The following is a 26,643-nucleotide window of genomic DNA, read 5'->3' on the forward strand; positions in this document are numbered from 1 at the left end:
TGTGAGAAACAAATTTCTATTGTTTATAAGCCACCCCTGCTGCTGCTGCTGCTAAGTCGCTTCAGTAGTGTCTGACTCTGTGCGACCCCATAGACAGCAGCCCACCAGGCTCCCCCGTCCCTGGGATTCTCCAGGCAAGAACACTGGAGTGGGTTGCCATTTCCTTCTCCATTGCGTGAAAGTGAAAAGTGAAAGTGAAGTCGCTCAGTGCGTCCGACTCTTGGAGACCCAATGGACTGAAGCCCACCAGGCTCCTCCATCCATGGAATTTTCCAGGCAAGAGTACTGGAGTGGCTTGCCATTGCCTTCTCCATATAAGCCACCCAGTCTCTGGTATTTGGATATAGCACCCCAACAAACTAAGACAATTGTGTTCTTTATGTTCTTCTAAAAGTCTGAGTTTATATTTAGATCTTTGAAAGTTAGTTGCTCAGTCACGTCCAGCTCTTTTCAATCCCGTGCACTATAGCCCGCCAGCCTCCTCTGTCCATGGAATTCTCCAGGCAAGAATACTGGAGTGGGTTGCCATTCCCTTTTCCAGATGATCTTCCTGACCCAACTTGGGTTTCTGGAAGTGCAGGCAGATTCTTTACCCTCTGAGCCACCAGGAGAGCCCTATTTAGGTCTTTCATCCATCTGAAATTTTTTTTGTAATGGAGTGAAGTAGGGATTTTATGAGACTTTTTAAGAAGCCAGTTATCCCACCACCCCTAATTATACAGTCCATCCTTCCACACTGGTGACACTATCTAGGTGTTATATTCTGAGGTCATACTTCATCTGGAGCTACACTGTCCAGCAGAAATATAATGCAAGCCCCAAGTACAATTATATATTTTCTAGTAGCTACATTATAAAACAAAAATAGTTGTTGAAATTAATTTGAATCATCTATTTATTTAACACAAGATATCTAAAATATTATCACTGCTACATGTAATTAATATGCAAAATCAATAATGAAATCATTTGCATTCTTATTCTTGGTATTAAGTATTCAAAAATCTGATGTAATTGCAAAGGACATTTCTATGTTTTCTGATTGTGCTGCTGCTGCTGCTGCTAAGTCGATTCAGTCGTGTCCAACTCTGTGCAACCCCATGGACTGCAGCCCACCAGGCTCCCCCATCCCTGGGATTCTCCAGGCAAGAACACTGGAGTGGGTTGCCATTTCCTTCTCCAATGCATGAGAGTGAAAAGTCAAAGTGAGGCCGCTCAGTCGTGTCCGACTCTTAGCAACCCCATGGACTGCAGCCTACCAGGCTCCTCCATCCATGGGAGTTTCCAGGCAACAGTACTGGAGTGGGATGCCATTGCCTTCTCCCCTTGTTGTGTATGGAGAATTTCTTTCCTTGCAAGACCTGTACTCTCAAAAAAGAAGTTATAGAACTCTGTTCTCAGGCTCCTTTGAGTTTCTGGAATAAGTCCAGGCTTCCACCACTTCATGGCAAATATAAGGGGAAAAAAATGGAAGCAGTGACATACTTTATTTTCTTGGGCTCCAAAGTCACTGTGGATGGTGACTGTAGGAACAAATTAAAAGATGCTTGGTCCTTGGAAGGAAAGCTATGACAAACCTAGACAGTGTATTAAAAAGCAGAGACATCACTTCGCCAATAAACGTCTGTACTATCAAAGCTATGGTTTTTCCAGTAGTCATGTACAGATGCAAGAGTTGGACCATAAACAAGGCTGAGTGCTGAAGAATTGATGCTTTCGAACTGTGATGCTGGAGAAGATGCTTGACAGTTCCTTGGACAGCAAGGCGATCACACCAAAGGAAATCAACCCTGAATATTCATTGGAAGGACTGATGGTGAAGCTGAAGCTCTAACACTTTGACCACCTGATGTTAAAAGTCAATTCATCAGAAAAGACCATGATGCTCAGGAAGATTGAAGGCCAAAAGAGAAGGGGGAACAGAGGATGAGATGGCTAGATAGCATCACTGACTCAATGGAAATGAGTTTGAGCAAACTTTGGGAGATAACGAAGGGTAAGGGAGCCTGGCATGCTGCATTCCATGGGGTCACAAAGAGTTGGACACGACTTAGTGACTGAACAGCAACAAGCAATAATAAGATATGCTTGTGTAAGGGTTGAAGAGGGGAGAGGGAGGTATAGAGTCCAGTTTGCTTGCAAGGATGGGGTCATTGTCCAGCATTCAGGGCTTGAGTGTTTGGTGAAGGTGTGGTGCAGAGGCCGGTTTCTGGTGAGAATAGAAACTGCTGGGTGACGCCAGCCCAGTGCTGGTGGTTCTCCATCAGGCCAGTTCTGCAGCTTAGCTCAGGGCGCTGTTCCTGGAAGGTTAGTCTAGAGACTCATTTTCCACCACTCCTACCTAGGGAGATATATATGCTTAAAATGTTTACAGCTTAATCTAGCTTCTGTGCACTTACTGGCACCCAAGTGGCCCGAGGGCCACAGCAAGTGAAAGCCTGTCGTGCTGTACTGCAGCAGCCCTAGGATGCTGAGAGAAGGGCCTTGAAGGACATCAATGAAAGCAGTGTTTCCCACTACCTTTGGTGAAGGACCAGCTTTATTTTTATTATCTTAAAAAGCTATCACAGCTCAGTACGAGTACATCAGACCTGTGGACTTTGAGACCCATTGCAACCAAAGCTGGCCAGTGTCAGATGGTAGAATTTCTGAACATAAATGAAGGTGGTGGGCTCGTTCTTGGACCCCACTTTGAGCAGCACTGGTCAGAGGGCTGTGCTGACCACGCATTCCTCTGGAATCTGGGGATGACGTTCACTCTGCTAAGTTGTCCTTTCATACTATTCATGGGGTTCTCAAAGCAAGCATACTGGAGTAGTTTGCAATTCCCTCCTCCAGTGGACCACGTTTTGTCAGAAGTCTCCACTATGACCCTTCCATCCTGCGTGGCCCTGCATGGCACGGCTCATAGCTTCATTGAGTCACACAAGACCCTCCAACACAACAAGGCTGTGATGCATGAAGGAGAAAGTTTGAAGGCAAAAGGAGACGGGGTGGCAGAGGATGAGATGGTTGGATGGCATCACCGACTCAGTGGATGTGAATGTGAGCAACCTCCAGGAGAGAGTGAAAGACGGAGGAGCCTGGTGTGCTGCAGTCCCTGGGGTTGCAGAGTCAGACACCACTTAGCAACTGAATAACAACAACAACTGCTCAGTTATTGTGCCTGACCTCTGTAGAACTCTCTTTTCCAACTGCTGGAAGAACTACATTCAGCTGCTGGTAATCAATTAGAAATGAGAGTGGCTATTGCACTCCTGCGCTCTCTCACCATAAGACCACGCATTTTTTTAAAAAATTTTATTGAAATATAGTTGATTTACAATGTTATGTTAATTTCTGCTGTACAGAGAAGTGACTAAGTTATACATATGTATTCTTTTTCATATTCTTTTCAATTATGGTTTATCAGAAGATACTGAATATGGTTCCCCATGCTATACAGTAGGACCTTGCTTATCCATCCTGTGTAGTTTGTATCTGCTAGTCCCAAACTCTCAATCTTTCCTCCCTCCCTGACCCCAGCCACCACAAGTCTGATCTCTGTGCGTCTGTTTCATAGATACGTTCATTTGTGTCACATTTTAATTTTATTTACTTTATTTCCTTTTTGGCTGTGCTGGGTCTTCCTTACTGTGTGGGCTTGGCTCTACTTGTGGTGTGCAGGCTTCTCATTGCGGGGGTTTCTCTTGGTGTGGAGCACAGGCTCTGTAGAGTGTGCGGTTTCAGTAGCTGCGGCACGTGGGCTCAGTAGCCACAGCTCCTGGGCTCTAGAGCACACGCTCAGTAACTGCAGTGCACGGGCTTAGTTGCTCTGAGGCAGGTAGGATCTTCCCGGATCCGAGACTGAACTCCTGTCTCCGGCATTGGCAGGCGGATTCTTTACCACTGAGCCACCAGGGAAGCCCTGTGTCATATTTTAGATTCCACATATAAGTGATATCATGTGGCACTTATCTTTCTCTTTCTGACTGACTTTGCTTAGTGTGATAATCTCTAGAGCCACTGATGCTGCTGCATTATCCATTCTTTTTAATGACCTAGTAATATACTCTACCAGAGAAGGCAATGGCACCCCCCTCCAGTACTGTTGCCTAGAAAATCCCATGGATGGAGGAACCTGGTAGGCTGCAGTCCATGGGGTCACCAAGAGTCGGACACAACTGAGCGACTTCACTTTCACTTTTCACTTTCATGCATTGGAGAAGGAAATGGCAACCCACTCCAGTGTTCTTGCCTGGAGAATCCCAGGGACGGGGGAGCCTGGTGGGCTGCCGTCTATGGGGTCGCACAGAGCTGGACACGACTGAGTGACTTAGCAGCAGTAGCAGCAGCAGTATACTCCACATTATATCACATCTTCTTCATCCATTCATCTGTCAATGGACATTTAGCTTGCTTCCGTGTCTATTGTGGATAGTGCTGCTGTGAATATAAGGGTACATGTATCTTTTTGAAATAGAGTTTTATATGGCTCTATGCCCAGGGGTGGGATTGCTGGCTCATGTGGCAACTCTCTTTAGTTTTTTGAGAAACCTCCATACTGTTTTCCACAATGGCTGCACCAATTTACATTCCTACCAATAGAGTGAGAGGGGTCCCTTTTCTTCACACCCTCTCTAGCATTTAGTATTTGTAGAATTTTTAATGATGATGTGAGGTGGTACCTCCCTGTAGTTTTGATTTGCATTTCTCTAATAATTAGTGATGCTGAGCATCTTCTCATGTGCCTTTTGGACATCTGTATGTTTTCTTTGGAGAAATGTCTATTTAGGTCTTTTGCCCATTTTTTGATTGGGTTGTTCTTTTTAAAAATTGAATTCTATGAGCTTTTTGTATATTTTGGAATTAAGCCCCTGTTGGTTGCACCACTTACAAATATTTTCTCCCAGCCCAAATGCATGGTTGTCCTGTCCCATACATTTCTATTGTGCAAGAAAGGAATTTCTTGGGGTGCGGGGACTTACAGGCAAGGAGGGCTTCCCAGGTGGCACTACTGATAAAGAACCCGCCTGCCAATGCAGGAGACATATGAAACTCGGGTTTGACCCCTGGGTTGGGAAGATCCCCTGGAGAGGGGAACAGCAACCCACTCCAGTATTCTTGCCTAGAGAATCCCATGGACAGAGGAGCCTGGTGGGCTACAGTCCACAGGGTCACAAAGAGTCGGACACGACTGAAGGGACCTAGCACACAGGCACAGGCAAGGAAGCAGCCAAGTACACACGGTCCCCTGGGCTCTTTATCCTGCCATAGCAATGGGAGGTTCCTGGTGTAAGAAATGGCCCTGTTAGAAAAACATTTTTATTGGCTATCTCAGATCTACTGAGCTAGGTCATTGATGATGAGCTTGAAAAGTCATTGATGGGGAAAGGGCATGAGCCTCAGAATCATCTGGATTTGTGTCTTCTCTGAGGGATGAACAAACTAGAAATGTCTGTTTTTCTTTTGAAAAAGAGTGTGTGGAGGAGAGCAGACCAGGGCTGTCTGGTGACCTGGCCACTCCAGGTGCCTTTAGGGACACCTGCTCTTTTCATCTTTTTGATCAGTCTTCTTTTAAATGTGGGTTCCGTTCTCAAGCTTGACTCATGGTCCAAGTTGGCAGCTGGCATTCCAGCCATCACATCTATGCTCCAGGTAGGAAGCGTGAGTTAAGGTCCCAAAGGGGACATGTTTGTTCTTTAAAGCTTTCTCAGAAACCTTGTCTGATGACTGCTTCTTATTCTTCATTTGCCTGTCCTAGCCAAAGAGAGGCCAGAAAATGTGATCTTTCAGCTGGAAACATAACTGCTTAGTATAAAATAAGAGTTCTATTACTAAGAGGAAATAATGTATTTTGGGTACTTAACTAGTAAGTCTGCCACGTATACACAACACATATATTTATACACACACGTGTGTGTGGAACACAGTTTATGCTTTTTTTTTTTTGTAAAGGGGATAAACTATGGCCAATACCTAGGGTCTGTATGTTGCATAACTCCAGGGATTATGCTACTGGGGAAGTTGTGCAATACACAACCTATGTGACTGTACTTGGCTGCCCTGGAAATAACCATTATCTCACCAACCTTCTGTCTATAAAGACCTATCATATGGATGCCTGGTGTTTTTAGGAGCTAATAAAATATTATGCTCTGCTGACGAATTGGTGTGTTCTCACTTCTGTTTAATTCCCCAAAACTCAGAGATGCTTCCTGTATTCAGCAGCAGTGCCTTCTCCTGATCTGGGCTCTTGGGAATAATTATTTGCATCCTCTTCAAATGTTTAGTTCTTGCCTTATTTATTCCCTTCAACTTTTAAAAATTGTGGCAAAATACATGTAGCATGAACCTTATCATCTTAACCAAATGTTTAAGTAAGGATTTCCCAGGTGGCACAGTGGTAAGGAATCTGCCTGTAATGTAGGAGATCCAGGTTCAACCCTGGGTTGGGGAGATCCCCTGGAGAAGTGAGTGGCACCCCACTCCAGTATTCTTGCCAGGAAAATCCCACGGACAGAGGAACTTGGCGGGCTACAGTCCATGGGATCGCAAAGAGTTGGACACAGCTGAGCAACTGAGTATTATAGAGTCAGTGGTATTAAGTGCGTTTATGTTGTACAGCCATCACCACTGTCCAGAACTTTTTCATTTGCCAAACTATACCTCTGTCCCCACGAATCGATAGCTGGTCATCCCCACCTCCGCCAGCCCCTGGTACCCACCAGTCTCCTTTCTGTCTCTATGATTTTGATGACCTCATATAAGTCAGCCCTTGCCTTTTTATACTTGTCCTGTTGGTGGACTTTTATTATATCTTTTATTGCAAGCTGCCTCAGATCCTATTTTTTGAAGCTAGCTTGGTATAAACAAATAAAATCAGGATGGTAGTAATTAGACACAAGGGAAACACAGAGAAAGCTTCAGGCAGACTTCCTCTACCCCTCCAGGAAATCAGTGTGGCTGAGGAGGCGAAAACACAGCACACGAGAAATGTCACAGGAGGAACTGAAGACTTTACGACTTGTTAGAAATTTAGATTTCATGAGGCTAAATGCATAAGAAGGAGGGCCTCTGTATAAGTTGGAGGTATAACTTCTACTGGGGTTAAAAAAAAAAAAAGGAAAGCAAGGCACAGGGGGCACCTGGATTTGAACCAGGGACCTCTTGATCTGCAGTCAAATGCTCTACCCCTGAGCTATACCCCCAGCCACCCACAGGGATATCATAGAACAATTCCATAATTGCAGTCTTTCGCAAGCTGTGCTCTCACTATTGTGTGTCTCCCTAGGGAGTTACCTGAGCTGCTTCTCTAGGTGGCCACCTCCACACCTGTCAGAACTGCTCCCCTTCCTCAAAGTCTCCACTCCTATGCCCACCAAACATCCCTCCTCCCAGAGACCTTCTCACCCACTCCCTCACTATTATCATTATACTGAGGGCAAGAGGAACTACCCAGCCCCTTAATGTCTAAGATGCTTTGTTTCTTTTTCCTTTTTCTCCATCTCCCACTCTCTGGTTCGGTTTCCTTTTCCAGGGATCAAGGCCTGGGACCTATAGGAGGCTGTCACGGTCTTGGTTTACTTTAGGAGAGGCGCCTGGCCAAGAAAGCTGCAGCCCCAACTTTCTAGCAGGTGAAGAGTGGGCAGGGATGAGCCAAGAGGTCAGCACAGGTCCAGGGTCTGGGACACGGCTCCAGCCTGCTTCTTCTAGAACTCAGACAGCCCCTGCTGTACAGCCACGCAGTCTCTAGGATTAAGACATCATTGCATTTCTGTTTGCGTCTTTCTTGGTTATATTGTGCCATCCAATTGGGTAAGATTTTCTACTCTTTCTTTGAGATTATTCTGAAGTGAAATTACCCTTCAAGGGCTTCCCAGGTGGCTCAGTGGTAAAGAACCCATCTACCAGTTCAGGAGACATAAGAGACCTGGGTTCGATCCCTGGATCAGGAAGATCCTCTGGAGAAGGAAATGGCAACCCACTCCAGTATTCTTGCCTGGAGAATCCCCATGGACAGAGAAGCCTGGTGGGCTACAGTCCATGGGATCGTAAAGAGTCAGACAGGACTGAAGTGACCTAGCACGCACATAAAGGAGGGTGGTTCTCTGGCTAAGAGTATGGGAGTAGCTATGCTCCTGCTAGAACCTCCAAACAGACTCTTGAGATCCATTTGTAGGAGAATGTGGGCTTGTCAAGACTCCAAGACTCCACACACATCCAATGAGGCGCTGCAAAGCAGTCTGCCCTTCTTGGGGGGATTAAAAAAAAAAGGCTAAGAGTTTGGTAAGAGGGTGATTTTTTCCAGATTTATAAAACACTGGATGAACACGCACATACATCTTGGCGCACTTCTCAAATGATTTCCCCAGAGTGGACTCCTAAGAGTGCGGATGCAGGGCCCGGAGGAGCTGGCTGGTGCTGTGTCCTGCAGCCCATCAGCAGGCACCAATCCCAGGGGTTCCCCTGAGCCCTGCCCTTCACCTCCCAACCCCCACCGTCCTGCCCGGTTAGGACGTGCGCTCTGCCCAGGGCTGGAGTCTGAACCTGGCGGCATCTCGGTGTGGTCATCAGGTCTGGAGCTCAGCTCACAGACCTGCAGCGTCAGACCCCTTGGGCCGGCTCACACAATCTCCCTAATCAGGCTCTGAAGGCCCGATGCACAATAAGCCAGAATGCCCTGGAGGTTACCCCGGAAACCAAATTAGCTATCTAAGGGTTGCTTCCTGAGGCTGCAATCAGAGCAAAAGGGAATTGAATGCTCTTGAGGGTTTCTCAGGCCACAGAAAATGATTATGCATTATTCCTGTTCCAAAGTACCGTTCCTTCTTTAGAGGCCAGAATGCTCCGTCACTAAACTGGGAACGTCAGTGTGTGCACAGGCATCTTTCCGGGATCCCTGCATCCTGCCATCCCGCCTCGACCACGCGCCTCCCTCTCCCCCACCTAGTGTCTCAGCTCTATGATCTGCTCATTGTTGATATACGGTAATCCACGGATTGAGGGATGGAGATAACTGTTTTTCTACAAAAACAACTCAATCTCTATTTTGTGCCCCATTATACCCAGCAGCAGAAATTTAGTTAGTCACCTCAGGACTCCCCCAACCATCACCACCCCATCCCATGTCACACCGGAGTTATGAAAGGGCTTTCCCAGTGCCACAGTGCTGGGGTGAGTAGGATCTGGTCCTGCGTGCTGTCTGGACCACGCTGTGACCTTCTGATCCCACCCTGGTCCTCGCCACGTCTCCTCCCAGGTTCCCTGGCTCTCCCGGCCACACCCAGGCAACCTCCCCCAGCTTCCGCAGGCACAGAGTGGGCGCCAATCTTTATTCCCCTAATGCCCTAGCACCCACACTTTTGGCATTTGAAAATGGAGCACTGACAACTTAACTTGCCTTCCACACGGTCATCCCTCCCTGTGTTGTTAAAGACATAAGATTTACCCAGTTGGGTGGGGGCGGGACAGGGTTCGGCTGGGGGTGGGGTGGGGAGAGCAGCCTTCAAAGACAGGAAACCTGGCTTATGAGCTCTGTTAAGATCCAGCTTCCTAACTGAGCTCTTTGTCTCCCCTCCATGACCCCATTACTCTCCATTCTTCCCAGATGGCTCTGGGTCTTCCTAGGAGGACATGTTACTAAACGTTTGCCATGAGTCATCACCTTTTGTCTTCAAGCCAAGCCCATGACATAGGTACTCAGCAAGTCCTCTACTTGAGAACCTTCAAGTTGCAAGCTTTCAGAGATGTGAGCCTGCTCTATCATGGCCTATCACATCAGCTGCGGACGACACTGCAGCTCGCCATCCGTCTCCTATTGCAGAGGATCCTTCAGCTCTACCATCTCCCACGTCTTCTCCCTCCTCCAGTCAGTCAGTCTTCTTGCCTGTTCACTCAGTGCCAGTCCCTGTATGCCAGCTGTTCCTCCTGGACTACTGTACTTTTCAAAGAACTGTACTATCAGATTAAAAATGTTTTTTTGTGTTTGTTTGCTTGTTATGTATTACTTATGTGAAAAGTATATTATAAACCTATTAGAGTATAGTACTACATAGCCAATTGTGTTAGTTGGGTACCTAGGCTAGATTTATTGGACTTATGAACCAATTGAACTTACGAATGCACTCTCAGAATAGAACTCATTCAAATCATATGCAGGGGACTTACTGTAATTATTATCCCCGATTTACAGATAAAGAAATGAAAGTTTAGAGGAATTCAGTAATCCAGATAGTCTAACTCCAGAACTAAAGCTGGTGACCATATTGAAAGAATTCTCTCTAAAACACAGACTGAATTGGGTATCTGCCTGGCAGTGCTAGGTAAAACATCAGCCAATTCCTTACTGTTTGATTTCCTTCTAGAATATTTGGGAGATAACGGCTCATCACCCACTGCGTTGGGCCATTAGGTTGTGATCCCCACTGATCAAGACAGAGGTCACTGTTCACGACAAACCCAGTCTCCAAAAGTCACTCTGGGCCCCCTTCTCATAGACAGACCTCTGGGGCAGCCCTGCTGATGGCCAGTCCCACCACTGCCTGCTGACTCTAGTTTCTCTTTCCTCTTCAAGTGTTGGGGGTATCATCATCCTGAATAGTGGGGCATTCTAGAACTAGAGGTAAGCACTTCCCCCAATCTCTGGGTGAGATGAGCTGTGGGGGGAACCCTTGAGAACAGGGCCCACCTGGCCTACAGCAGCAGTACTGATGCTCTCCCAGGTGTCACACATCTGTCACCTCACCTGTGCTGCTGGTGATGGCACTGAGGCCACTCAGGAGCCAGAAACCACAGTGACCTGTTCAAGAGGAACTAAGATCCTGCAGGGAATCTTAGGGGAATAAAGCCCCCCCAAAACCAAAAGCTCTTTAAAAAAGAAAAAGATTAACTGGTGTGTTGAGGTGTTGTTAACCTCATTTTAAATTCCCCCATCAAACATTCATCTCATCATTTTGGTAGGCTTTGGGGATGCTGGCTTATGACCATTGCCTCCTTAGGAGTCGTGAGTGGTTCTATTCCAATCCTCTACCTTTATTAGCTTAAATTCTTTTATAAAGAAGACTTTTTTTTTTTTACTTGTTAGTTCTGTTGGAATATAGTTCACATAGAAGCGGTAGAACAAATGCTTGATTCTTCCCTTTAGGAGCTTTCAGGATACTGAATTGACGCCTTCACCGTCTCCAAATTTGACAGAGGGCTCCAGGAGTCTTTGAGCATTCCCTTGTTTTATTGTGAGTGTGAACCTATGTGTGTGTGTGTTCGTGTGTGAGCAGACCAAATGAAATTGCCAGACTGGGTGGGCTGCCCTGGAAAAGCCTTTAAATCCTTTTACCAAAAAAGATTTTTTTCTTACATTTTTTTAGCCATGCCACATATGGGATCTTAGTCTCCCCACCAGGGATTGAACCCCCTGCCCCTGCATTGGAAGAGTAGAGTCTTAACCACTGGACCACAGGGGAAATCCCAAAGAGAAGACTTTAAATAGAAATCAAGTCCAGTCGTGGAGAGTGATTTGTGTGCAAGGTGGAAAGGCTCAAAAGCTTGATGCACGGTGCAGGGAGACGGGACTCACTGGAGAACGGCTGGTTGGAGCCTCCCAAGATGGGAAGGGACCATTGGAGGAGGCTGACTTCTAACAGCACACAGAGTCTTTAGGAAGAATTCCTGCAGAACCAGGAAGGGCCCTGCAAAGGTTCTGGGCTCGGCTCTGAGGGGGTGTGGCCCTGGAGGTGCTGCTTGCCTCAAAATGAGCATGCCTGGTCTCGGAGTGGACCTCTGCACAGACTCTGGATTCTGGCAAAATGCATCAGAAAGGGGAAGGATGTTCAAAGTACCCATGCTGGATTCCCCACCAGTCTTAGTGGGTGAGACCTCATTTAATTTGATTATTTTAAAATATTAAATTGTTATCTTAAAAAGATAAATATGAACTCACAGAATTCATATGCTACAATGTTCAAAAGATATGAAAACGTATGCAGCTGGAAGCAACCAAAAGTCCTTCAGTAGTTAAAGAGTCCGTATCGAATGGATAGATGAACCATGGTACATAGGACAATGGAACAGCATTCAACACTAAAAAAGAAATGAGTTCTCAAGCCTAGGAAAGACCTGGAGGGAACTTTCATGCATATTACTGAGTAAAGGAAGTCCATCTGAAAGGCCACAGTAATACTGTACAACATTCAGGAAAAGGCAAAACTATCGAGACAGTAAAAAGATCAGCGGTTGCCAGGGATTTGAAGGGATAGAGGGAGATATACAGGTAGAGCACAGAGGATTTTCAGGGCAGTGAAAACACTCTGCATTATACTGTAATGAGGCATGTGTGTGTGTTCTCAGAGTGCTCAGGCCTGTCTGACTCTTTGAGACCCCATGGACTGTAGCCCCCAGGCTCCTCTGTCCATGGGATTCTCCAGGCAAGAATACTGGAGTGGGCTGCCGTTTCCTTCTCCAGGAGCTCTTCTCAACTCAGGGATCGAACCCGCATCTCTTGAATCGCCTGCATTGGGCACCACTGTGCCACCTGGGAAGCCCATAATGATGGATACGTTTGTCCAAACCCATAGAATGTACGACACCAGGAGTGAACACGGTGGACTTGCTGACTATGATGTGTCACCGTATGTTCGTCCCCTGTAACAAATGTCCTGTTCTGGTGGGGGATGTTGATAATGCGAGAGGTTATCCCTATGTAGGGGCAGGGGATATGTGGGAAATCTCTGTACATTCCTCTCAATTTTGCTGAGAACGTGAAACTGAAAAAAAAAAAATCTTAAGAATACATTTAAAGATTAAAATGAAGAAAAAAGTACGCAGTGAAAATTCTCCCTCTCTCATCTAACAAGACTCTCTACAAGCATCCCCGGGGAACCTGTGTTAAGATTTTTTTATGTTCTCTTCCAGATAGTCTGCACGTCAGTAAGGAATGCACAGTGTCTCCTTGGCTGTATTTATAAACACAAATGGCAGCATAACAGTCCTATGCTATTGCATCTTGCTTTTCTTATCTAATTTAATTTTGTGTAAATCATGGTATTGCTTACCTGGGAACATTTCTCTTTCTAGGACTCAAACCAGCCCCCAGTGCTATGGGGAATATAGTCCCAAGTAAGGATGAAGGGTGGGAGGCTGGGGGTAGGGGCGGTGGATAATTCCAGGCAATAATGAAGGAAAGCTTCCATACCCTCAGCCTTGCTGGTTACACAAGGTCCAGCAAAGGGAAATTTGGGATAATTATAGGGGGCATCCGGATTTGAACCAGGGACCTCTTGATCTGCAGTCAAATGCTCTACCCCTGAGCTATACCCCCTACTGAGAAAGTTAACCTCTCTCCTCACAACTTCTCACTTTGGTGAGACACCTGTGACACCACTTAATAATGTTAAGACCTGATGTTTATTGAGCATTTATAATGTGCTAGATAAACTGTTCTAAATTTTTATACACTGTATGTAATTTTTTACTTTTTTACCATATATAGTTTTAAAAATTATTGTGGTAGTGAGTGCTATCTCCACCACCACCCTCTTTATAGGTAACAATGACCCAAAGAATTGAAGCAACTTGTCTGGAGAGTCCCATGGACAGAGGAGCCTGGCGGGCTACAGTCCATAGGGTCACGAAGAGTGGGACATGAATGAAGCAACTACACACACACCCCCAAATCACAAAGCTTAAGCTCAGTTGGTAAAGAATCCGCCCGCAATGTGGGAAACCTGGGTTCGATCCCTGGGTTGGGAAGATCCCCTGGAGAAGGGAAAGGCTACCCAGTCCATTATTCTGGCCTGGAGAATTCCAGGGACTATATAGTCCATGGGGTTGCAAACAGGTGGACACATCTGAGTATGTCTCACTTTTTCTAAGTAACAGAATTAAGAGGTAAAGGACCACCACTATGTCCTGCCTCAGCTCAGCTGCCCTGGAGGGTGAATTTCAGGGCCTTGGTGCTTCAGGGCCAAGCCGCCTCCCTGCCCTGTGAACCCAGCAAATGCTCCCCATTTTATAACGGAGTTTTAGGGAACAGACCTAACCAGTGCCTTGAGACGACCCACCTGGAGCTTCTGGAAGTCAGATTGCTTGAAGTTTCCTAAATTTCTGAATGAATTAACTTTTTTACAAGTAACACTTTCACATGGCACAGGATTGAAAATGTATGAAATAGGAGCTTCCCTGGCAGTCCAGTGGGTAAGACTCCATGCTTCCACTACAGAGGGCACAGGTTTGATCCCTAGATGGGGAACTAAGATCCTGCATGCCACACAGCCAAATAACAATAATAAATTAAAAATAAAACGTACAAAATAGCATCCAGACAAAACTCAAGACTCCATTCCATCCCAGTCTTCCAGCCACCACATAACCATTTTACTGGTTTCTTGTTGCACGTGCACCTTGGAAAGGGAACATTTTCTCTTAGTACCCCAGGGTTAGCTTAATTTTCATTTATGGTACTGCTTGTATCTGTACATACATGTGTATACACAGCTAGATATAAATGCTTCACACTCACAGTTTTATACACTTTTAAGACAAAACAATTTTAGAAGATCAATACAAACAAAATCACAAACCCAGGAACATTCAAGTTAACAGCAATTTGAATAGCAGATGAAATCATTTTGCTAGAAGAGGCTCTTTGCAATGTGCTTGTGAAGCTGCTCACGCCCAGAGACGCAGGGGTCCCCCAGCTCCTCTGCTAACTGCCTCTATTAACACGCCCTCTGACTCTCAAGGCTCATTTCTCATAGGCTAAAGCTGTTACCAAACTCAGGGGTGGCTGCTCACTGCTCAAAAGCCAATTATCGAGAGGCAAGTGTCAGTAGAAAGGAAATATGTTTTAATCAGAAAAGCTGGAAGTCTGGTGGATTCATGAGAGGGTGGACTCATGTCCCGAGACCGGCTCCGAACTGTCTGCTCATCCCTGACAGTTTGTAAAGGGGAAAAAAGCGGAAAGAATCTCAGTGAATCGTGGAGGCAGGAGGCAGGAGGCAGGAGGTGCTCCGTTGTGTGTAACTCTCTCTCCAGGTGTTATCCTGCCCGTCTGATCTGCCTGCAGGATTGCTAAGGGGGTTGTGGGGGTAGAGGACTAGTCATCTTTTAATTCTTCTTTTAATCTAGGAAAAGAATCAACAGGTTAGGCAAGGCATGGAGAGCACAAGTCAGGAGCTAGGTTCAACTGCCTAGTGATCTCATTCCGACGAGGAGGTTTTTTTCAAGGTTAAGCAGTCAGGGATTTCCCTCGTGGTCCAGTGGTTAAGAATCACATGCCCACTGCAGGGGACATAGGTTCAATTCCTGGTCAGGAACCAAGATTCTGCATGCTGTGGGCAAAAAAATAAATAATTCTTAAAAAAAAAAGTTAGAGGGGGACAGAAATGGGCAAAGAGGGAAGGGGCACAAGAGCTGCTTTCAAAGTCGGCCTCTGATCTTTGGTCATCAGTGTTACAGTGAGGCATGGTGACAGGGCATGGCAACCCACTCCGGTATTCTTTCCTGGAGACTCTCGTGAACAGAGGAGCCTGGGGGCTACAGGCCATGGGGTCACAAAGAGTCACGACTGAGCGACTGAGCACATGACAACATGATTAGAAACTTGAGTACATGCATCACACTGGGCTCTGATTATAAAATGGCCCTGCAAACCAGCCACCGTGTACCTATATCAAGACAGTTAAGACTGTTATTAAAATGTGAATAGAAACTTTGAAAGAATCGTAGGGGAACTCAAACCACTGAGAAGCACTAGTCTGCGGTCCCCTTCATGCCTGGGCACATCCAGGCTGCCCACAGAGTCAGGACCAGGCCCAGAGGTTTTGACTTCTGCTCCAGAATCTTGTCAAGCCTCCTCTCTTTCATGAATCCCACCCCTCTTCCAACCTCTCCACCAGCCAGCGAGAGGAGCCCTTCTGAGGAGCACCCACATCCCAGGGAACACGAGCTGATAAGCTGAGGAACTACATCAGTCTGGTTAGACGGGGCCACTTAAGTCTGTCTCTGGGGACGGTCCTGCTTTTGGGTCTGTTGTCTCAGCATCCAGTTCATGGAATCAAAATGAAGCTTTGGAAGTTCATTTTGTCCAAGGTGAAATACCTGACATTGTCAAGGCTGTTATAAACTCCATTTAAGAGTTCAGTAGGACTTCCCTGGTGGCCCAGTGGTTAAGACTCTGCCCCCCACCAATGCTGGGGGCCCAGGTTCAATCCCTGGTCCATCAGGAAAAAGCAAAAAAAAGGGAGCGGGGAGTGAATTCAATAGAAGATAGAACTTTGTTTTTGCTATAATAATACAAGAACGCAAGTTTTGAAGCCCAAGATTTTAATGTAAACAATGTTCTTAGCAGGGATGCTGTCAGTAAGTTCTAAACAAATGAAGCAGAAATGTTGTGGGCACGGTGGTGCACACATAATTCACAAGTGTATCTAAACAGGCTGTGATATTCGACCAATTTATATAAAAGCTGAATTGTTTTTAAGTTTTTAAAAAACTAAATTGATTTTGTGACACGGCTGATTTAATACAAGAAAAGATTTCATGATGGCTGCATGTGGGTGTGCGTGGTAAGTCGCTTCAGTGGTGTCTGACTCTTTGCGACCCCATGAACTGTAGTCCAATAGGCTCCTCTGTCCATGGGATTCTCCAGGCGAAGATACTGGAGTGGGTTGCCATTTCCTCCTCCACGGGATCTTCCTAACTCAGGGATCAAACTCAAACCTGAAGCTCTTATGTCTCCTACATCGGCAGGTGGGTTCTTTACCATTAGTGCCGCCTGAGAAACCTAGCAGTGTGTGTAAGAAAGTACAAATAGTTACTGAACAGACCTGTATTGTAGGTCTACCAGTATAGTCACTGTCTTAGACACATCTGTCCCCAGTAGCACTAAGATTTTAGAAATGTTTGAGCCTTTGAAGAACTGCTTTGTGAAATTAACCCAAGTATTCTGCAATGGTATTGGTATTAAACCTTTTTTTTTTTGTAAAAATATGCACCCAGAATTGTGTTTTGCACAAACCTCCACTGGTGGCTCAGATGGTAAAGAATCTGCCTGTAATGCAGGAGACCCAGGTTCGATTCCTGGGTCAGGAAGATCCCCTGGAGAAGGGAATGGCCACCCACTCTAGTATTCTTGTCTGGAGAATCCCATGGACAGAGGAGCCTGGTGGGCTACAGTCCATGGGGTCGAAAAGAGTCAGACATGACTGAACGACTAACACACTACACTTACACAGACCTGTTGGAAATCCTTAATCAAAGTTTTCAACAAATGGTGTGCCCCAGAACTTCAGCTTTTGAAACCTTTAGAGAGTTGCAATAAATGAAAATAAAATTTGCAAACAGAAAGACATTGAGACGTCTTGCAAAAGCAAGAGAGAAACTGAGCACATTAAACAATGAAAGTTCACATGGTGTGCAAGAGTTAGTTCTGAATTTCTAAAATTGTGCTTACAAAGTCTCAAAAGAATCTTTGGCTGAAGTTCTTCGTTTCAATTGAATAAATTTACATTCTGTACCTGAAGGGAATGAAATTTTCAAAGCTTGGGACTTTACAACATCTAAATTTGGTGAAATATTCAGGAGAATCATACTCATCTCAAGAGCTTTGTCTAACAAATATTTTTGTAGAAGAAATGTACTTTGAGGGACTTGCCTGGCTGTTCAGTGGTTAAGACTCTCTGTGCTCCCAATGCAGGGGACAAAGTTTCAATCCCTGGTTTGGGAAATAAGATCCCACAGGCCACATGATGTGGCCATTAATTTAAAAAATTAAAGAAATGGACTTTGAAGGGAAGCAAAAAGACAAGAAAGACCTGTGAAATTATGTGGCTAAAATGTTTATATACTGCAATATAAGAAAATTGCAACTGGGTACTTTTAAAAGTGCTTCTTAATATTTTTTAAATTTTTCTTTGGTGTTTTGGCTATACACCATGTAGCACGTCTGGTTGTGACTCCCCAACCAAGGATTGAACCTGTGACCCAGGCATTGGGAGCATAGCATCTTAACCATGGGACTACCAGGGAAGTCTCTGAGAATACTTTTCAATTAGCCTACTTTGCTCTGAGCTTACCGGTTACTCCAGCACCTGAATCAGAAGTATTTTCATTACACATACTTGGTCTGCAGAAAAAAGACAATTGAAAGAGGCTGTCCAGGGACCTGGAAACCTGTGGGTCTCCTATGTCTCCCCAGAGCCACCTTGGATTCCAGTCTTACGTCTGTCCTGTGGGGAGCAGCCCTCCCTGCTCCTGGCTAACTTCCCTTGTGATAATGAGGAAGGTGGGGCAATGGCTCCTCCCTGGGGCTCTTTCCATCCATCACACCCTGGGGAGCAAGAGGAGCCTCCTGGGACCCTGACCAGCACCTGGCTCCCCATTTCCTTGAAAACGGCAAGAAGCCAGTGAGGTTTCCCGTGCTGCAGAGTGTCCCCAGTCCACAGGTGGCTGGTCCAGATAAGCAGGTGCCTTAAGAGGACACTGCAGCCAGATTTCAAAGATTTACCTCATTTATAAAGTTTTATATTGGTCATATGCTGAAATGAGTATGTTTTGGATATACTGGATTTTAAAATGTGGAGGGTTGGGGCATTCCTTGGTGGCCCAGTGGTTAGGACTTGGCACTTTCAGAGTGCGGGGTTTGCTCCCTGATTGGGGAACGAAGATCCCACAAGCTGCAGAGCATGCCCCCTCCACAATAGGAGATTCGTTTTGCTGATGTCGTTTTACTTTATTTTTATGAAAACATTTCCCAGTTTTAATGAGATATAATTGATATACAATGTAATATCAAAGGTGTACAACATGATTTGATACATGTATATATTGACAAATGATCACCACAATAAGTCTAGTTAACATCAGGCACCTCACATAGTTACACTTCCCCCCTTGTTATGAGAACTTTCAAGATCTACTCTCTTAGCAACTTTCAAATATACAATAAAATATTGTTAATATAGTGACTATAGTCACCATGCTGTACATTGCACCCCAAGACTTATTTATGTAATTCTGTACCTTTTGACCCCCCTTCACCCATCTTCCCTTTTTTACTTTAAATATTTAAGGTGGCTACTAGTGAATGTAAATTCAGATATGTAGCTTGCATTCCGTTTCTGGAGGGAGCACTGGTGGAGACCTTGGCCTTGGGAAAACCAACCTGGCTGGTGGGCTGAAAGGACTGGATTGCCGGTCATCCCCAAATCCTGATCTTGTGGGTCTCCTGTGGGGATGAAACGACAGTGCAAAGACAGGAAGGAATCTCTCTTCTGATGGGAAAGAGTCGGTGAGTGTTGTTTTCAGGGTGCAGGGGTTGCTTGAACTACAGGGAGAGTTACAGGGACGCAAGGAAGGTCGACTATGCCAAACTCCAAAATGGAACATAAGAAGGGGGCACCCGGATTTGAACCGGGGACCTCTTGATCTGCAGTCAAATGCTCTACCCCTGAGCTATACCCCCTAATGTTATATAACACTCTCAACTCACACCTTTATGCTGCTGTAGCTACATCTGGACCCTGCCAAACTCCACAGCCCCTGCCATGGGCTCCAACACCCATGGTCATTCCAGACTGGTCCTCCTGCTCTGAAACCCAACCGGTCTTCCTCTTCAGGTTGGTGGGAAGATTGATTTGGTCACGGTCTTCAGCCCACACCCGGAAGTGCAGAGGTTGAGGCCCTCTGACCCGGAAGTGCAGAGGTTGAGGCACTCTCGGGTTACCAGGAGAAAACGCAGGTGGCTCGGAACTCTCCCACGCTGCCAAACTCGGGTCCGAGCCCGGCCCGCCTTGTTCGTCCTGCTCTATCTGCCCTTTGCCCTACGGTCTCGTCCTCCGTCTCCTCTTCTTCACTGCCTATCCTTCCTCTTCCCACCGCCCTCCAAGCCCCTCAGGGCTCTGCTCTCCTAACCGCCAGACCTCGACTATTCCTCCTTCCTCCAGCCCAATCAAGCAGTGCCCTTCTTTCAAACTCATTCCTTGAGAAGTAATCGGAAGACCAGGCCTAATATATACAAGGCAGACCATTTATTTCCAAAAATGAAATAGGAAGCTAAGAAAATTGTGAGTATAACAGGAGCGATACGGGAGGACATTTCCATTGTAATTGTTGCTGCTGCTGCTGCTAAGTCGCTTCAGTCGTGTCCGACTCTGTGCGACCCCATAGACGGCAGCCCACAAGGCTCCCCCGTCCCTGGGATTCTCCAGGCAAGAACACTGGAGTGGGTTGCCATTTCCTTCTCCAATGCAGGAAAGTGAAAAGTGAAAGTGAAGTCGCTCAGTCGTGTCCGACTCTTAACGACCCCATGGACTGCAGCCTACCAGGCTCCTCCGTCCATGGGATTTTCCAGGCAAGGGTACTGGAGTGGGGTGCCACTGCCTTCTCCGTTGTAATTGTTAGAACATCTAAAACAGCAGAAGGACAGAACACCTGACACCTGGACCCGGGAAAACATTACAAACGTGATGAAAGATCGTCACAAGTGCCTGAGCTGTGTCACAACAACCCTCTGACGCAGAGCTGTGATCAGTACCCCGGCGGCAGAGCGGAGGAACCAAAGGCGCAGGGATGTGCAGTAAGCTGTCCAAGGAGACGTGATTACTCAGCCGGATGCAAACTCAGGCCGCCTGGCGCTGGAGCCCACACACTTAACCCCGTGCTTTACTGCCCAGAGTTAGAGCAGTCGTGAATTCAGACGGGAAAGGAAAGGTTATTTACATAAATGAAACTGGGAGAGTTTAATTAGCTATTTGGGAAAAAATAATTAAAGTAGCAACGCACCTTCTTTTTGTACATCAAAACACAGCCCAAGAGGATTAAAGCATTGTGTATAACAAAACCAAACATATAGGAGAAGAGAATATAACTGAATACCTAACTAATGTCTGAACAGCAGGGAGGGTATGGAAGAAATTCCAACAGAAAATATCAGTAGTTTTGGCTACATAAACATGAAGAGTTTAGGAATATGAACAAAACTGGGAGATTAATGGCAAGTTGGGAGAATATTTTTGTAATTTACTACAAACTATTGCAAATAAATTAACGTGTAAAGGGCCCACTTAGGCCATCAATGCATTGATGGTGCATACTCAGTTGCGTCTGACTCTTTGGGACTCCATGGGCTGTAGCCTGCCAGGCTCTTCTGTCCATGGAAGTTTTCCAGGCAATAATACTAGAGCAGATTGCCATCTCCTACTCCAAGGGATCTTCCTGACTGAGGGATTGAACTTGTGACTTGTGGAAGTGTCCTGTAAGTCTGCTGCACTGCAGGCAGTTTACCACTGTGCCACCTGGGCTTCCTTTCAGTGAATCAGGGTAGATCTCAGACCAAAGAAATGCAAATTAAAATATAACATTTACCACCTATCAAATGAGGAAAAAATTAAAATAATATTATCATAGTAGTATACATTGGGACTGTAAATTGGTACACAATCTTTCTTGAGGGGAAGGGCAGTGTCAAACCAGAGATTAGTTAAAATAATTAATTCCCTTTGACTTGGTAGTAATTTCCTTTGTTGGAATCCATCCTTAGAAAAACCTGAAATGTGAACAAACGTTGGCTCAAGGATATATAAGACCCTGTGTTATTTAAAATATTTAAGCAAACAAAATAGAAACTGCTATGCCCAATACTAAAGAGATAGTTAAGTGAGGTATGCTATATCTCCATGATCAAAAACTATTGGGACTTCCCTGGCAGTCCAGTGGTGAGGACTTCACACTGCAGGGGGCACCGGTTCACTCCCTAGTTGGGGAACTAAGATCCCACGAGCTATTTAAATTTCATATAGTTCACAACAATGCATAAATTACATGCTGTCGTTTCTCAGTCCTCACCATATTAGAATCTGTGGGTGTGTGTGCACATGCTCAGTCACTCAGTCATGTCCAACTCTTTTCTATGCCATGGACTGTAGTCTGCCAGGCTCTTTTGTACATGGAATTTTCCAGGCAAGAACACTGGAGTAAGTTGCCATTTCCTATGCAAGGGGATCTTCCTGACCCAGGTGTCGAACCTGTGACTCTTGCATCTCCTGCATTGGCAGGTGGATTCTTTACCACCAGCCACCTGGGAAGCACCATTAGAATCTCCAAGGGAGGTTTAAAAAACCCCAATGCAGGGAAGAAGGGAACAGCTCAGTTGAATGAATGACAAGGTCACTGATATTTTTAAAGCCAGGGGATTGTGTTTAAATGACAGAGAGCATTATCTCAAATGTAAAAATATTTTCAGTAATGTTTTATTTTCATAAACTACCTAGAAATGTAAAAAAAAAAATTGTTTTTAAGGACGTGCAAATATTTCTGAATCTGAATCAGGCCTCTTAATCTATACTCAAATGCCCTTCTCAGGCCACAGCCTCAAAAGACCAGTCCCTCCTCCTGACCTCTTCTCCCGCCTAGTCATTCCTGAGACTCCATCACGCAGGTACTTTCCACGGCTTTTCGGGAAGTGAACCTACCTGCTGGGATGCCCAAGTCCATGGACCTGCTGGCGTCACTGTTCCTCTTGCCGATGCATTTACATTTGCATCGTTCATTCCGGGGCATAAAGATAAGGACTAAAAGCAGGGGGGATTATGGCTGATTTTAAAACTTTCGTCTTCATACTTTCTACATCCTCCAAATTTTCTGCAATATAATGTATTACTTTCAAAATCAGGAAAAAAAAAACAAATTTAAGCGTATTCCCTTCTAGTAATTGCAAGCAATACCATTTGCTATGATATAATTAATCAATAATTGCTTTAAGACAAAAAATCTGGATACTAATTTGGGAAATATGCATTATAATTTACATATAACCCATGTAAGCTTTGATAAGGAATAATTATGTCCATTTTGCAGATGAGGACACAGTCTCAGAAAATTTCCAAGACACTCAATTTCAAGACCTCTTGGTCCAAGTTCTGGGCTGTTACTATACTTCTTCCATCCTTTTGTAGTAAAGGTTGGGTAACTGAAGCAACAGGAGGGTTGAATCAGCCTCTGTAATCACCCCCAGGGATCTGAAATAGTTACTGACACATCTGCCCTATGGTCCCCCTCCATATTAGGCTGGATGTCAATCTAAAATATTGATAAAGGCTCCAATATGTTGAGTGTTTACTACTTTGGCGGTACTGCACGTACCTCTTCCAATCCTCCCTTTGAGGTAGGTACAATTATTATTTCCTATGAAGTAGCTCAGATTATACCCATTTTGTAGACTGAAAAACAGATACTGGAGGGGTTAACTGTCATTTAGTCATTCAACAAACACTTGGGAAGCACCCACGGTGTTCTGGGTTCTAGTCTGGCACTGAGGGTTCAGCAGCGAACAGGCAAACAAGGACTTCATAGAGCTTATATCCCGAGAGGTTAGAATGACAAACAGGAAAACAAACAAATGAACAAAATCATTTCGGATACTGAAAATGTCGTAGGAAAATAAAGCAGGTGGATGTGATGGAAGATGACAGGGTGGGGCGGTAGTGAGATGGGGTCATCAGGAAGTGATGATTGGAGCTGAAGTCTGAATGGTAAGAAGCCAGAGTGTAGAAATTTGGATGCAGAGCACTCTGGGCTGTGGGTAGAGACCACCAAGGCCCTAAGAGGGAGCTGGCTTGGCAGGATGGATGGAGGAATGTAAACAGTATAAAGGGACAAGACAGAGATACGAGCAGAGGGCACTGAGATGGGGTAGGGGCAGCCTACAGAAGTCTTGTAAGTTTTGACGGGGTAGGAGTGGAGCCTGCACTGACTGCAGGTCTGTTTCCCTTTGGGTCCAGGGGCCACTGCTTTGGAGACCTTCCTGATGGGCTCTTCAGTGGGCCCAACACAGGGTCTGTCCGATTGAGACAGACTCCCCAGCTCAGTCTGTAAGCGCCTATGGCCACGCGTTTCGGTTTGTTCGTGTTCACCCAGGCGGCCTGGCTCCTGCTGTCACGGGGGCGACTTTCCAGAGGAGCAGGCCCATGGGAGAGCGACACGCTGTGACTCATGCACTTCCTCAGATGTCCTCGTGATGAGTGCCGGGAGCCCGAAAAAAAGAACAGGGCGACCCTCGTCTGTGCAGCTGGAGAGAGCTTCCCCGAGGCAGTGACATCTCCAGAACACCCTGCAGGAGGGGACATGAGGTGGACACCAGTGGTCCAGGATGGGCGAGGGGGTTGGGGCTGAGCCAGGGGAATGGAGAGAAGGCAGGACGCTGGAGTGCGGGGAGAGGGGATGGGCTCTTGTGGGTTGGGCAGTGTCCCCTCAAACCCTTGTCCTTTCAGGAACCTGGGATGTGGCACTCCTTGGCAGTAGGGTCCTTGCAGATAGTTAAGTAGGATGAAGTCGTACAGGATCCGGGTGAGTCCTTTATCTAACATGACGATTGTCCTTATACAAAAAAAAAAGAGACACAGAACTAGAGACACATGAGAACGCCGGGTGAGGACAGACGCAGGAGTGATGTGTCCACAGGCCTGGGGACACGTGGGGTTGCTCGCAGTGAAGGGAGGACTGAGGCGTGGAACAGTCTCCCTCAGAGCCTCCAGGAAGAACCAACCGTCCTACCACCTAACCTTGATTTGGGACTTTTTTAGCCAATAAATTTCTGTCGTGTGAAGCCACTCAGTTTCTGGTACTTTGTTACATAGCCCTAGGGAACTAATACGATTCCCAGCCTAGGGCTCGAGAGGCAGGGAGGGTCCTGATGGAATTTTGGATTTCACTCACAGAGCCAAGAGAGGACCTGCACTTGTAAAGGCTCCCTCTGGCTGCCCAGTGTTCCAGAAGCGCCGACATCTACTTAGAGTCCGCCCCTCAGTATGACCCAGGGCACGGTCTCCAAGACACTGCCTGACCTGGTCATCACATGTGGCCTTTAAATGCCGGGTGATTCTCAACCCCCATCCTGCCCAAGGGACCACCTTCCCGGTTTCCCAGCTTGGCCAGCCGGTACCCTACCTAACCTTCCCTCCACCCCACAAGAAGCTGAGCCGGTGTCCCTCCTGGAGAACGGTTTGGTAACAAACATCAAAAGCCTTTAAAAAAAAAAAAAGCCAATACCCTTTGACAGGGCAATGCCAACTCTTGGAAATAACTACACATATTGGAAAATACATCAAGAAGCAAACAAATAACCAGTCGGGGCCCATCGTCAGCTTCTCTAGGTCCGCCTCCGCCTGGTGTAAATACATCTGCCACTAGCTTAACCGACTCGAGTCGGAGAAAAGTGGGCGAAACAGAGCGCAGTGCGGGACAGGGTCCGCGTCTCTAATTCCCGGGTCCATTGCGGGGGCCACCCCTTCCTCCTTCGTTCCCCGCGACTCGCGGGGATTTCCTTTCCGCGCTTCTCCTCGGAGCGGCTTGGAGCCCTCGGGGTGGGGCACGTCTCGGCGCGCCGCTCTCCTCAGAGCCGAGGCCTCCCCTCCGCACCCGCGGGCTCCTAGCACCCGGATCTGCGCAAAGAACGCGCCCCGCGACGCTCGGGGGCCGGCCGGAGCGTGGCGGGGGCGGGGGGCAGAAACACAAGAAAACCAGAGCGGCTTCGGCCCCAGAGGGCTGGTCCCCGGGCGCGCCAGGACGGCGCCGGGCCGCCAGCTCGGTAGGGGGGGCCGCCAGCTCGGTAGGGGGGGCCGCCAGCTCGGTAGGGGGCCGCCAGCTCGGTAGGGGGGGCCGCCAGCTCGGTAGGGGAGGCCGGGCGCGCCTACGAGAAGATCCCGCGCAGTGGACCCCGGGCTCCCGGCACAACCTCTTCCTGGGCGCGCGACGGCGGCCCCGCGCCACCACCGAGAGGCCCCCGCGTTCCTAGAGCGGCCGCGGGCGGCCAGGTGCGGCGCGGCGGCCTCCGGGCTCCGGGCTCTGGCCGGCAGGGGGCAGCACGCGCCGGCCGCCGTCCCACGTGGCGCCCGCGCCCCAGCGAGGCCCAGGGCCTGGCGGTGGCCTGCGCGCGCTCAGGGAGTTCGGGCCGGCTGGTGAGCGGGGAGGGGTCGGGTCGACTGAGGAATCTGAAAAATGCAGGTCCCTAGAAATTAGGTTTACAAAATAATACACATTTATTTAGAACATAACTATATAAAGCTATAAAAATCCAATCTGTAACTTAAAAATATATAGATTAAAATTAAGGCCTGGCTCCATCATCCTGCGGCGTCGCTCACAGAGCCCTGGGGAGACAGACGCTGTTCCCATTTCACAGGGGCTGACTCTCGGGGCCCAGATTGATGGACCTGGGAGGCCGGAGAGAGAGGCTGAGGACAGGTGCGGCTGTACCCCCAGGGAGCCCAGGCGGGCTTGGAGGGTCCCCAGGGAAGTCTTCAAGGGGCTGGGGGCCTGGGATTGGGAGAGGACTCTACACAGGGGGTCCCAGTGTGTGTGTGCATGTTACGTGTTGCCCCTGGAATCGCTGCTGTCCTGTGCAAACACAGGAGTGACAGTCTAACAGCTTAGCCAGCCCCGGAAAGGGGGGAGGCCTCCCTGAATGCCAGGGAGATGGCACTCCTCCGTGCCCCTGCAGTCCAGCTCTGCTGCCTGCCTGCCCTTGGACTCCTTATCGGGTCGCTGGGTGACCTTCCTTGGACAGGCAGGGCAGCCCAGAGGGATTTCTGTCATCACCCTAAGCCACCCTGCGACTGGTTAAGAGGATCAGGCAGTGACCTGGGGACTCTACCTGATATTTGGGCTGAGATA

The 26,643-nt window shown here is 47.1% G+C and overlaps 3 non-coding genes across 3 annotated transcripts; all 3 read right to left on the minus strand.

Annotated features, from left to right (window-relative positions):
- Window positions 1-7,118: 7,118 nt before the first annotated feature.
- Window positions 7,119-7,190, minus strand: TRNAC-GCA (transfer RNA cysteine (anticodon GCA)). The gene has a single exon. It is a non-coding gene; the product is annotated as a tRNA-Cys (tRNA).
- Window positions 7,191-13,222: 6,032 nt separating this feature from the next.
- On the minus strand, window positions 13,223-13,294 carry TRNAC-GCA (transfer RNA cysteine (anticodon GCA)). Its single transcript has one exon. It is a non-coding gene; the product is annotated as a tRNA-Cys (tRNA).
- Window positions 13,295-19,366: 6,072 nt separating this feature from the next.
- On the minus strand, window positions 19,367-19,438 carry TRNAC-GCA (transfer RNA cysteine (anticodon GCA)). The gene has a single exon. It is a non-coding gene; the product is annotated as a tRNA-Cys (tRNA).
- Window positions 19,439-26,643: the final 7,205 nt, after the last annotated feature.

This window comes from Bos mutus, chromosome 4 (assembly GCF_027580195.1).
Source record: "Bos mutus isolate GX-2022 chromosome 4, NWIPB_WYAK_1.1, whole genome shotgun sequence".
Lineage (NCBI taxonomy): Eukaryota > Metazoa > Chordata > Mammalia > Artiodactyla > Bovidae > Bos > Bos mutus.